This window comes from Giraffa tippelskirchi, chromosome 9 (assembly GCF_054371585.1).
Source record: "Giraffa tippelskirchi isolate mGirTip1 chromosome 9, T2T-mGirTip1v1.2.pri, whole genome shotgun sequence".
Lineage (NCBI taxonomy): Eukaryota > Metazoa > Chordata > Mammalia > Artiodactyla > Giraffidae > Giraffa > Giraffa tippelskirchi.
Genome location: NC_137283.1, coordinates 78,705,759 through 78,720,027, shown reverse-complemented (window position 1 = coordinate 78,720,027; position 14,269 = coordinate 78,705,759).

The following is a 14,269-nucleotide window of genomic DNA, read 5'->3' as shown; positions in this document are numbered from 1 at the left end:
CAATGACTTTAGTAAAAAAAAAAAATCTATCATCTGTAAATTAATTTATTTTCTGTTTTACAAGAGTAAGAGTAAATGTGCTTTTTTTTTTTTTTCTCTTCTAGAACAAGTAAATGTTTTCCTTCCTCACCATCATATTCACCAATCATGAGGTGAACAATCATGGCTATAGCATACATTTGTCCTCTCCTAAATTTTATTTTTCCTCATTTTTTCACCTTTTTCTTCGGTTGGATTTGGTTCTGGAGAGAATTGGCATTCTTTGTCAAAATGCACTCAAAAGTTATCACTGTCTTGATGACTGAAAGATTAAAGTCTGGAAATTTCAGAGACTCAAGAGAGGAATCACATAGCCTTCTGAGGACAAAGAAAAAGAGGTTAAAAAAAGATAACCTCAGACATACTTGGAAGTCAAAGGTATGAGAATCTTCCTGCCAATGCAGGGGGCACAGGTTTGATCCCTGGTCTGGGAAGATTTCACGTGCCATGGGATAACTAACCCATACACCTCAACTACTGAAGCCCATGTGTAGCAACCACTGAAGCTGGAATGCCTAGAGTCTGTGTTCTGCAACAAGAGAGCTATATCAATGAGAAGTCTGTACACTGCAATGAAAAGTAGCCTCCACTTGCCATAACTAGAGAAAGCCTGCATGAAACAAAGAAGAGCCAACACAACTAAAAAAAAAAAAATAGCTTCTCCTTATATTGCATCCTTATATTTCATCTAGTTGTAGGGAAGAGAAAGAAAGACATTTTATTTACCTAATGACAGTACTTTTCAGTGCATATGATTCAAAGATTAGAATTTGTCTTAGAGTCTCAGAAGGGAGAAAAAGTGTGATTCAGATAAAGTAGAAAATTTATCTGAAATTCCTTTTAAAATTTCCTTTTATAGAACTTTAAATCTCTAATTGAGAAAGATTTGTTTCAGGCATGACAGTATATGAAGTTCCACTGACGTGTCTTCTAGTGAAGCTGGTGAAAATTTAATAATAATAATAATAATAAAATCCCCAAACTCATAAACTCTCTGGAAATAATCCTTAAATATCAAATGAAAGAGTATCTACTTAAGAAAATCTATGGAAATTTGGTAAGAAAGGCAAGAGTATGTGATATTTGTTCAAAGGCAACTTCCTCTTTTCCTCCTCTCAGCTCAGTGAGGAAAAGACTCCACTTCAAACTAAGATGCAGCTAAGACTGTAAGCCTCCATACCCATTGACACCCCAGTCAGAGAGCTTTTTTTCTTGAAGGAATAGGACATTTATCATTCAATCTTAAGTTACTTGTTGCTAAGGTTGTTCTGAGCATGTGTGGTCCAGAAATGAGTCACTCATCTTCCTCCCAGGCAACCTCCCTGCCTCCAAAGGATTGGAAGCTCTACCTTGGGTACAGCATGCTAAGAACACTTAGATTTTGATTGTTATTGCTACAGATTGCAAAGTGATGGTCCTAGGAAAATAGAGGCAAGCTGAGTGGGCTCAGGCTTTGTGTCCCTCCTTCAAGTTTTCAGCAATTAGAGTAGGGATATAACTTGGAGAGAAGCTTGCTAATGTCCTCACCCCCAAATCTAGAGCTCTGTCAGTCCAACTCTCACATCAATACATGACTAATGGAAAAATCATAGCCTTGACTAGACGGAATTTTGTTGGCAATGTAATGTCTCTGCTTTTTAATATGCTATCTAGATTGGTCAAACTTTCCTTCCAAGGAGTAAGTGTCTTTTAATTTCATGGCTGCAATCACCATCAGCAGTGATTTTGGAGCCTCCAAAAATAAAGCCTGACATTGTTTCCACTGTTTCCCCATCTATTTCCCATGGAATGATGGAACCAGATGCCATGATCTTAGTTTTCTCAATGTTGAGCTTTAAGCCAACTTTTTCACTCTCCTCTTTCACTTTCGTCAAGAGGCTATTTAATTCTTCTTCACTTTCTGCCATAAGGACGGTGTCATCTGCATATCTGAGGTTATTGATATTTCTCCCAGCAATCTTGATTCTAGCTTATGCTTCCTCCAGCCCAGCGTTTCTCATGACGTACTCTGCATATAAGTTAAATAAGCAGGGTGACAATATACAGCCATGATGTACTCCTTTTCCTATTTGGAATCAGTCTGTTGTTCCATGTCCAGTTCTAACTGTTGTTTCCTGACCTGCATACAGGTTTCTCAAGAGGCAGGTCAGGTGTCTGGCATTTTCAACTTTTTCAGAGTTTTCCACAGTTTATTGTGATTCACAGAGTCAGAGGCTTTGGCTTAGTCAATAAAGCAGAAATAGATGTTTTTCTGGAATTCTGTTGCTTTTTTAATGATCTAGCGGATGTTGGCAATATGATCTCTGGTTCCTCTGTCTTTTCTAAAACGAGTTTGAACATCTGCAAGTTCACAGTTCACGTATTGCTGAAGTCTTGCTTGGAGAATTTTGAGCATTACTTTACTAGCACATGAGATGATTGCAATTGTGCGGTAATTTGATCATCTTTTGGCATTCCATTTCTTTGGGATTGGGATGAAAACTGACCTTTTCCAGTCCTGTGGCCACTGCTGAGTTTTTCAAATTTGCTGCATATTGAGTGCAGCACTTTCACAGCTTCATCTTTTAGGATTTGAAATAGCTCAGCTGGAATTCCATCACCTCCACTAGCTTTGTTCATAGTGATGCTTCCTAAGGCCCACTTGACTTCACATTCCAGGATGTCTAGCTCTAGGCGAGTGATCACACCATCATGATTATCTGGGTCATGAAGGTCTTTTTTGTACAGTTCTTCTGTGTATTTTTGCCACCTCTTCTTAAGATCTTCTGCTTCTGTTAGGGCCATACCATTTCTGTCCTTTATCGAGCCCATCTTTGCATGAAATGTTCCCTTGGTATCTCTAAGTTTCTTGAAGATATCTCTAGTGTTTTCCTCTATTTCTTTGTATTGATCTCTCCTTGCTATTCTTTGGAACTCTGCATTCAAATGGGAATGTCTTTCCTTTTCTCCTTTGCTTTTTGCTTCTCTTTTTTCCCCAGCTATTTGTAAGGCCTCCTCAGACAGCCATTTTGCTTTTTTGCATTTCTTTTCCATGGGGATGGTCTTGATCTCTGTCTCCTGTACCATGTCACGAACCTCCATCCATAGTTCATCAGGCACTCTGTCTATCAGATCTAGTCCCTTAAATCTATTTGTCACTTCCACTGTATAATCATAAGGAATTTGATTTAGATCATATCTGAATGGTCTAGTGTTTTCCCTACTTTCTTCAATTTAAGGCCGAATTTTGCAAAAAGCAGTTCATGATCTGAGCCACAGTCTGCTCTCGGTCTTGTTTTTGCTGACTGTATAGAGCTTCTCCATCTTTGGCTGCAAAGAATATAATCAATCTGATTTTGGTGTTAACTGTCTGGTGATGTCCATGTGTAGAGTCTTCTCTTTTGTTACTGGAAGAGGGTGTTTTCTGTGACCAGTGCATTCTCTGAAACAATAATCACAGAAAACTAGCCAATCTGATCACACAGATCACAGCCTTGTCTACCTCAGTGAAACGAAGCCATGCCATGTGGGGCCACCCAAGATGGACAGCTCATGGTGGAGAGGTCTCTGCTGGAGAAGGGAATGGCAAACCACTTCAGTATTCTTGCCTTAAGAACCCCATGAACAGTATGAAAAGGCAAAATTATAGGATGCTGAAAGAGGAACTCCCCAGGTCAGTAGGTGCCTAATATGCTACTGAAGATCAGTGGAGAAATAACTCCAGAAATAATGAAGGAATGGAGCCAAAGCAAAAACAACACCCAGTTGTGAATATGACTGGTGATAGAAGCAAGGTACAATGTTGTAAAGAACAATATTACATAGGAACCTGGGATTTTAGGTCCATGAATCAAGACAAATTGGAAGTGGTCAAACAGACGATGGCAAGAGTGAACATCAATATTCTAGGAATCAGGAAACTAAAAATGGACTGAAATGGGTGAATTTAACTCATATGACCATTATTTCTACTACTGTGGGCAGAAATCCCTTAGAAGAAATGGAGTAGCCATCATGGTCAACAAAAGAGTCTGAAATGCAGTATGTGGATGCAATCTCAAAAATGACAGAATGATCTCTGTTCATCGCCAAGGCAAACCATTCAGTACCACAGTAATTCAAGCCTATGCCCCAACCAGTAACTCTGAAGAAGCTGAAGCTGAATGGTTCTATGAAGACCTACAAGACCTTTTAGAACTAACACCCAGAAAAGATGTCCTTTTCATCATAGAGGACTGTAACACAAAAGTGGAAATCAAGAAACACCTGGAGTTTCCATGTTACTCTTTTCGTGCATCTCATCCTCTCCCCCCCTCTCCCCATGTCCATAAGTCTATTCTCTATATTTGTTTCTCCATTGCTTCCCTGTAAATACATTCTTCAGTACCATTTTTTTCTAAATTCCTTATATATATGTTAGAATACTATATTTATCTTTCTATTTATGACTTACTTCACTCTGTATAATAGGTTCTATGTACATTCACCTCATTAGAACTGACACAAATGTGTGTCTTTTTATGGTTGAGTACTATTCCATTGTGTATATGTACCACCACTTCTTTATCCACTCATCTGTTGATGGACATCTAGGTTGCTTCCATGTTTTAGCTATTGTAAACAGTGTTGCAATGAATAATGAGAAACAAGTGTCTTTCTCAATTTTGGTTTCCTCAGGGTATAAGCCTAGGAATGGGACTGCTGGGTCATATTGTGGTTTTATTACTAGATTTTTCAGGAATCTCCATATCGTCTACCATACTTACTTTACAATTTGCATTCCTACCAGCAGTGCAAGAACATTCCCTTTTCCCCACACCCTCTCCAGCATTTATTGTTTGTAGACTTTTTGATGATGGCCAGCTTGACTGGTGTGAGATGATATCTCATTGTAGTTTTGATATGCATTACTCTAATAATGAGTGATGGTGAGCATCTTCTCATGTCTTTCTTAGCCATCTGTATGTCTTCTTTAGAGAAATGTCTGCTTAGGTCTTTTACCCATTTTTTGATTGTGTTGTTTGTTTTCCTGGTAATGAGTTACATGAGCTGTTTGTATATTTTGGAAATTAATCCTGTGTCAGTTGTTTCATTTGCTATTATTTTCTTCCATTCTGAGTGGTGTCTTTTCATCTTGCTGTGCAAAGTTTCCTTTGTTGTGCTAAAGTGTTTAAGTTTAATCAGGTCCCACTTGTTTACTTTGGTCTTTATTTCCATTACTCTAGGAGGTGGGTCATAGATGATCTTGCTTTGATTTATGTAATTGAGTGTTCTGCCTATGTTTTCCTCTAAGAGTTTTATAGTTTCTGGTCTTACATTTAGGCCTTTAATAAATTTTAAGTTTATCTTTGTGTATGGTGTTAGGAAGTGTTCTAATTTCATTCTTTTACATGTAGCTGCCCAGTTTTCCCAGCACTATTTATTGAAAAGGCTGTCTTTGCCTCATTGTATATTCTTGTCTTCTTTGTCAAAAATAAGGTACCCATAGGTGCATGAGGTTATTTCTGGGCTTTCTATCTTGTTCAATCGGTCTATATTTCTGTTTTTGTGCCAGTACCATACTGTTTTGATGACTATAGTTTTGTAGTATAATCTGAAGTCAGGAAAGTTGATTCCTCCAGCTCCATTCTTCTTTCTCAAGACTCCTTTGGCTATTCAGGGTCTTTTGGGTTACCACATGAATTGTGAAATTTTTTTGTTAGAAGTGTGTGAAAAATGCTATTGGTAATTTGATAGGGATAGCATTGAATCTGTATATTGCATTTGGTAGTACAGTCGTTTTCAAAATATTGATTTTTTCTACCCAGGAACATGGAATATCTCTCCATCTGTTTATGTCATCTTTTATTTCTTTCATCAGTGTCTTATAAGTTTCTGTGTACAGTTCTTTTGTCTCTTTAGGTAAAGATATCCCTAGATATTTTATTCTGTTTTTTTTTTTCCTTGCATTGGTGAATGGCATTGATTCCTTAATTTCTGCTTCTGATTGCTCATTGTTAGTATACAGAAATGCAAGTGATTTCTGTGTATTGATTCTGTATCCTGGGACTTTGCTAAATTCACTGATTAGCTTTAGTAATTTTCTGATACTATTTTTAGGGTTTTCTATGTACAGTATTATGTCATCTGCAAATGGTGAGAGCACTACTTCTTCTTTCCTGATCTGTATTCCTTTTATTTATTTTTCTTCTCTGATTGTTGTAGCTAGGACTTCCAAAACTATGTTGAATAATAGTGGTAAAAGTGGACACTGTTGCCTTGTTTCTGATTTTAGAGGGAATGCTTTCAGGTTTTCACCTTTGAGAATAATGTTTGTTGTAGCCTTATCATATATGGCCTTTTCTATGTTGAGGTAGATTTCTTGTATGCCCACTTTCCAAAAAGACAACAGATGGACAATTAATAACTATAAAATTATATTATTTGATTTGTAAAACTAATAGTATTTTTTAAACTTATTTTTTGATGGAAGGATAAAGCTTTACAGAATTGTGTTGGTATCTGCCAAACATCAACATGGATCAGCCATAGGTATATATAGTTGTTTTATATAAATAGTACTATGACAAAAGGGGAAAGCATACTGAGCTATTTTAAGAGTAATAGTTCTACATATCACTGGAATTAAGTTAGTATAAATTTGAAGCTAATTATGGATTAATTATCCAGAGTTAATAATAATCTTATTAAAGAATAAATAATAATTTTATAATTTTATTCTTAATTATTTATTTATTATTTTATTTTTATTTATTTCATCTATTTTATTTATTGATATTTTAATAATAATAATTATTATTATTATTATTATTTTTTTGAGGCACCTCCTTGCCCAGTTAATAAATGGCAGGGCTGGACTACCTAGGTAGTCCTAGATTCAGATGTGAACCTAGGACATCTGACACATCATATATGCCGATTATAACTTTAAAAAAGAAGAATGGGTGCCCATACAACAGCAGCCTGGAGGGAATGAAGTCCCTCTCTTAAGAGCCATAAAACCCAATACAGGACACTCAATGTTACTTAGTCATCTCCATGGCTGGTGATACAGCAAAAGGAGTCAGCCTCAGAGGAAGTCAGCAGGCAGGTCCTTGGTGACAAGAACTTCCCTCCACAGCTTCTGCAGCAGCAGAGGAGCATGGCTCAGGGTGGAGGCTGGGGAGCTAACCACATCCAATAACACTCCAGTCTGAAAAGACCACCATGTTCCAATTCCACAGACAAGAACATAATACATTTAGATCAGCACCTAAATGTAATATATTATTATCAATTATTATTAAAATAATAAACCAAAATTATTAATATTTATGGGGGTGAGGGGTGGTAAATACTAGAGAAACCACTAAAATATCCTAAAAAAACAGTAAAAGTTATTTTTAAAAAATGTAGATGCTACATTAGAAAATATCTGTTTAACACAAAGAAAAAACTACAGGAAGAGAAGAGGAAAAGAAAAGACATGAGACAAATAGAAAATAAAAAGTAACACAGCAATCTCATCCAAAGACATAGAAAGTTAGACTCTAACTATCCTGGTGCTGTGAACCAGTATCTAATCGTGGTTTTGATAAGCATCAACCTGAGGATGAATGATGCTGAACCTCTTTTCGTGTGCTTACTAATGATTTGTATGCATTTCTTGGAGAAATATCTATTTGGATACTTTGCCCATTTAAAAATCGTGCTGTTATTTCATTATTGAGTTGTAAAGCTTCTTTAAATGTTCCATGCAGGTTCCTTATCAGATATATGATTTGCAAATATTTTCTTCCATTTTCTCTGTGGCTAGTCTTTTTACTCCCATAATCATGTCCTTTAAAGATTTTGCTTTTGATGACGTCCAATCTCTCTAATTTTTTCTTTCATTGTTTATGCTTTTGGTGTCATATCTAAGAATTGTTTGCCAAATCCAAGGCCATGAAGTATTACCTAATATATTTAGGTAACAAAATTCCAAGTCAAAAAGTCAGATAACAACAAGTGTTGGCAAAGACATGGAGAAACAAGAACGCATGCACTGCTTGGGGCAATTATAGCAGTACCATCACTTTAGAAAACAGTGTGACAATTCTCTAACTATTAATCAAGTGTTACCTTAAGACACATAAAATCTACTTCTAGGTATATACCCAAGAGAAATGAAAACATATGTCTAAACAAGACCAAACACAGAAAAATTACATGTGGTGATAGAAAAAACATATAGACAAATATTTATAGCAACATTATTTATAATATGTAAATAACGGAAATAACATAAAGTCCATGAGTGAGTAAATGGATCATGAAATGCTATCAATACCATGGTATATTTTTAGCCATAGAAAAGAATGTGAAAATATCTAGTTACATAAGGCCACAATGTCATTTATTTCTCAGTAAAACTGAGACAAAAGAATTCTTGGGGAAAATCAAGCAAAGTGTAACTTGTTTACAAGCATTAAAAAATAAATCAAATATTCTTGCTTAAAAAGGATAATGGTTAAAGTAGAAAAAAAAAAAGAACATATCATTTCCTAGAGTGGTGGAAAATAGATTCCTATAGGAAATGACTTACTGGAAAGACTATAATCTAGTATAATACTTAAAAGCTTGGACCCAGGAACCATATATTTCATTCATATGAAATGTCCTGAATATAGAAATATATATAGTAGATGAATGGTTGTTTGCATCTGTGGAGTGGGGTTTGAAGATAGAGTACCAATAGCTAATAGCTATGATTTTTTGAAGAGGTATTAAAAACAAGATAATGATTGCATACATCTCTGAATATACTAAAAATAATTTAATTCTATACTTTGCATGGATGAATTTCACATTTGAATTATATCTTAGTAATGTTGAAAAATATAAATCTTCTAATTTCATCATACTGAAGCAAATAATGACTACAAATTCTCCATCACCAAGGCTCATTAAAACATTCAGTTAATAAGAGGAAGGTGTCCTGTATAGCTAGAAATAAATTCAATAATGGAAACTGGGTACTTTGAGGAAGAGGAAAAAGAATGGGGGCTCACATGCAAATATCTGACAAAGCAGGGCTTTGAATGTAATTCATACTATTTGTTATAATATAATTAGCCTCTTTTCTATGACTTCTTAGTGCATTCTACAATTTTTGTTTCAGATAGTTTTTGGCAGAGAAGAGTTGAGCTTTAACAGATGACATGGATTGGTGATATGGATTGTTTTCAGATGAGAGTAGACTGAATTTATTATTAATAATGTTGTATTTATTTCTGAAAAGAAGCTTACTTTATTTTTTATTGTAACTATATGAGATGATTTGATGCTGAAGAACTGATGCTTTTGAATTGTGGTGCTGGGGAAGACTCTTGAGAATCCCTTGGACAACAAGGAGATAAAACCACTCCATCCTAAAGGAAATCAGTCCTGAATATTCCTTGGAAGGATTTATACTGAAGCTGAAGCTCCAATACTTTGGCCATCTGATGCAAAGAGCCAGCTCATTGGAAAGGATCCTGATGCAGGGAAAGATTGAGGGCAGGAAGATAAGGGGGTGACAGAGAATGGGATGGTTGGATGGCATCACTGACTCAATGGACATGACTTTGAGGAAACTCCAGGAGACAGTGAAGGACAGGGATGTCTGGTGTACTGCAGTTCTTAGAATCTCAAAGAGTCAGACATGATTTAGTGCCTGAACAACAACAATATAAGATGATGAATGTGAATTAAATTATTTCAGTAATTATTTCACAATATATTTAAATAAAACTTTTGGCTGTATGCCTTAATCTTATGTAGAGAGGCATGTCATTTATTTCTCAGTAAAACTGGGACAAAAGAATTCTTGGGGAAAATCAAGCAAAGTGTAACTTGTTCACAAGCATTAAAAAATAAGTCAAATATTCTTGCTTAAAAAAGACAATGGTTAAAGTAGAAAAAAAATAGCATTTCCTAGAGTGGTGGAAAATAGATTCCTATAGGAAATGACTTATTGGAAAGAATATAATCTAGTATAATACTTAAAATCTTGGACCCAGGAACCAAAGGATGTATATAAATATGCCTCCAAATTTTACTTGTAAAGACTATGGACAACTTAGCCTCTCTATGCCTCCTTTTTTCTCTCCTAAAATAGTGTCTACTCTATAAGATCGAATATTTGAATGGATTCAAATAAAGCCCTTAAAGTTGTTGGATATTTAGTAAGTATTTAATATACATTATTAGGCAATGTGTGATGGAGCTGTCCTGTGGAACAGAAAGGAGATGTCCTGGTTTGGCTGGAAAATAATAATATCCAAAAGAATATGTTAGAACTGCACTATTTTCTTAATATCTAATACTTTAGAACAGCTACAGACTAAAATTTGCTGCCTCAACACATTAATATATACATTTTAAGGCTTCTCAGGGATTATTATAACAAATTTGTGTAGCAGGTGATATTTAGACTTAGTTTCAAAGATCTCTTGTGAATTCTGGACTGTTTATATATATATATATATATGACTCTCCAGTGTGTATTGCTTCATATTCTATAGATGTTTGGCTAAAGATGTTTCATGCCAAATTGATTGATTTAAGTGATTTGCATATACTAGTTTGACAAATGGAGGAAGAGCAGGAAACTTGACCTTTTATACATATTCACAGTATGTAAGAAATTCCTATGTTATAAAATATTTAATAGTAATTCATCTGTTACATCTGTAAAAGGTAACCTTCTGAGAGTGAATGTTCAGTTTAAAAGATGCTAATTAACTTGAAAGAATCCATTAAGTTTTTAGCTAATCTGTTTTAGGGTAAGGGAGGTCAATAAAAAGTCAAGATTTTAAATTCAAATTAAATTAACTATGCTTTGTGAAAACATTTCTATTCAAAACCTCCTACAAGATGTGACAAGGCTTAACCTTTCTGGAATTATTCCCCCACTGCTTGATACCTGTTTAAAGAAAAGTACTCTTTTTATTCTGAAAACATTCTGATTACTACTATACAGCCCACGCATCATAGAAAATGATGAAATGCTACTAATTTCATTTTATAAAACTTTCACTTTCTGGATCCTAAGACTGGGATCATAAGCATGTGTACACACACACACATACACCCTCCTGTCTAATCCATTTACAACTATACACTTAAGGGTAGACCAAAAAAAAAAATTTGTTTGCTAAGAATTCAAGGTTGGTTATTACTATATTATACTTAATATAATTATTATCATAATTCATGATTGGATTATTGTAACTTCATTTCTCTTCTCTTAAGTATACTATTTTATCTTTCTTTTATTATTATCTTAACTGAGAGTTTAAAATATGTAGAGTTATTACTTTTTAATAAAATAATTTTTGCTATGTCTTTAATAATACTGAAATCTTAGGACACTTCATGTATTTATATCCTTTCTGTCTTTTGATTTCTTTTGATCATATGTGTTAGTTTCACAAACATTTTAAACAACATAAAATAATATAGAGTTAAGGGAAACCATGGTACCCTCATGTGTTAAAATTAAAAGGTTTTTAAAAATAAGGACATTAAAATTTCCCTTGATTACAAAATAAATATTTTGCTTTTTTAAATTTTCCCTAAAGTGTACTTGTATTGATTTTATTTTCTCCTCAATGCAATGGGCTAATAACTGCAAAACAATTCTGTAACTCTTTGAACAATAAACTGGAGCAATTAGCAGAGAAGATCAATAAAACTGAAAAAGAAATAAAGAGGATTATAGCCACCACCATCTGTTAGTTTGCCTGATGATGTTACCAGAATACCTCACCTATAGTACTGCTGATATTTGCATCTGGTAGATTGCCCTGTATTTCCTTGAATGATAAGTGTATTCATGGCTTCTACATCAATGATGGCGATAGCCTACACACATATCTTAGATGTGATAATAAAAATACCTCCAGTCATTGCTAAATACCCACTATGTGACTGTCACCATATATATATATTTACACATATTTATAGACATCTACATTTGACTTTTTAAACCATTTAATTTTATTTTTCAAGCATCTATAAAAGTGGGAAGAACAGTAGCAGTAGCAGTCATCATGCCTCTATTAACTTGTTTCAACTATTGTTAACATATGGCCAGTCTTGTTTCATCCACTCTTCCATTGGTCTGTATTATTTCCTTTTGTGAATTGCTGTAAAAGCAAATCCTAAACATTGTTAGTATTTCTTCCACAAAGACCTCAGAGAATTCTACAGTAACATGTATTCACTGAGTCCCTTTTTAAACCTAATCAATATAGATTCATTCAAAATTGAAGTCCGATATCATGTCCTATGAGGAGGCTCTTTCTAATGTCTGCAAGGAACTGGTCACAATATCAATAGATAAAGTAAGATTTGTGGGATTTGCAATGTTACACAAGAGGTGCATAAGAAAACCATTACCCCAAATATTCAAAACATCTTATTCCTTAACATCATGAAATGTTCAGTTATTGTTCATATTCCTCAGATTTTCTAAGGGAATTAATTAATTAGTTTATCTATTTACCTACCTATGTATGTGTTCTCATTCGCTAAGTTGTGTCCAACACTTTGTGACCCCACAGACTGTGCCCACCATGCTCCTTTGTCTATGGGATTCTCCAGGCAAGAATACTGGAGTGACTTGTCATTTCCTTCTCCAGGGGCCCTTCCTGATCCAGGGGTCAAACTCACATCTCCTGCATTGGGAGCCAGATTATTTACTACTGAACCACCTCGGAAGCCCATCTATCTATTTACTTGTGTTAGAATAGGTTGCATGAATTAGAACCCAAACAAAGTCTAAAATTGATGGATATGTCTATCAGGTCTCTCTTAATCGATAAACCTTTCTTTGTTGACTAAACTGAGACTCTCTTCTGTAGAATTTAGGTTTCCTCTATATCTTTTCATGACTTGATAATGTTCTATTGTCTGGCTGTACCAAAGTTTATTTATAAATCCATTACTTGAAGGATGTTTTGATTGCTTCCAAATACAGACTCACAGGCTAGCAACTTATTGTTGCTAAGGAGAAGGATGGAGGGAAGGGATAGTTAGGGACTTTGGGATAGAATTTCCTGGTGGCTCAGATGGTAAGTAATCTGGCTGCAAAGCAGGAGATCGTGTTCAATCCCTGAGTGAAGGTGATCTCCTGGGGAAAGGAATGGCTACACACTCCAGTATTCTTCCCTGCAAAATTCCATAAACAAAGGAACCTGAAGGGCTACAGTCCACGAGGCCACAAAGAGTCAGACAGGACTAAAAGACTAATAATTTGGGGATGGACAGGTATGTACTGCTGTATTTTAAATGGATAACCAACAATGACCTATCATATAGTACCAGAAACTCTGCTCAATGTTATGTGGAAGCCTGGCTGGGAGGAAGTTGGGAGGAGAATGGATACATATATATGTATGGATGAGTCCTTGTGCTGTCCACTTGAAACTATCACAAAATTATTAATCAGCTATACTTTAATATAAAATAAAAAGTTTTTTTTTTAAGAAAAGAATAGAGCTGCTATAAGCATCTCTGTGTAGATTTCTGTGTAGATATATATTTTCATAATTGGCGGGTAAATACTAAGAAGGACTATTACTGTATCATACTGTGAGCATATGTTTAGTTTTGTGAGAAATTACCAAACTGTCTTCTAAACTAGCTGTACCATTTTAAGTTTCTATCAGAAATGTATAAGAGTCCCTGTTGCTCCATATTCTTGCCAACATTTGGTATTTCACGGTTTTGGATTTTGACCACTCAAACAAATGTGTCTCATTGTTTTAACTTGCATTTCCCTAACAACATATGATGGAGTATGTTCATCAAAAGAATTTATATGTTATGAATGGATTTAATTTATATACTTTGTCAACAAAAGTCCGTCTAGTTAAGGCTATGGTTTTTCCAGTGGTCATGTATGGATGTGAGAGTTGGACGGTGAAGAAAGCTGAGCGCCAAAGAATTGATGCTTTTGAACTGTGGTGTTGGAGAAGACTCTTGAGAGTCCCTTGGACTGCAAGGAGATCCAATCAATCCATCCTAAAAGAGATCAATCCCGGGTGTTCATTGGAAGGACTGATGTTGAAGCTGAAACTCCAATCCTTTGGCCACTTCATGCGAAGAATTGACTCATTGGAAAAGACCCTAATGCTGGGTAGGATTGGGGGCAGGAGGAGAAGGGGACGACAGAGGATGAGACGGTTGGATGGCATCACCAACTCGATGGACATGGGTTTGGGTAGACTCCAGGAGTTGGTGATGG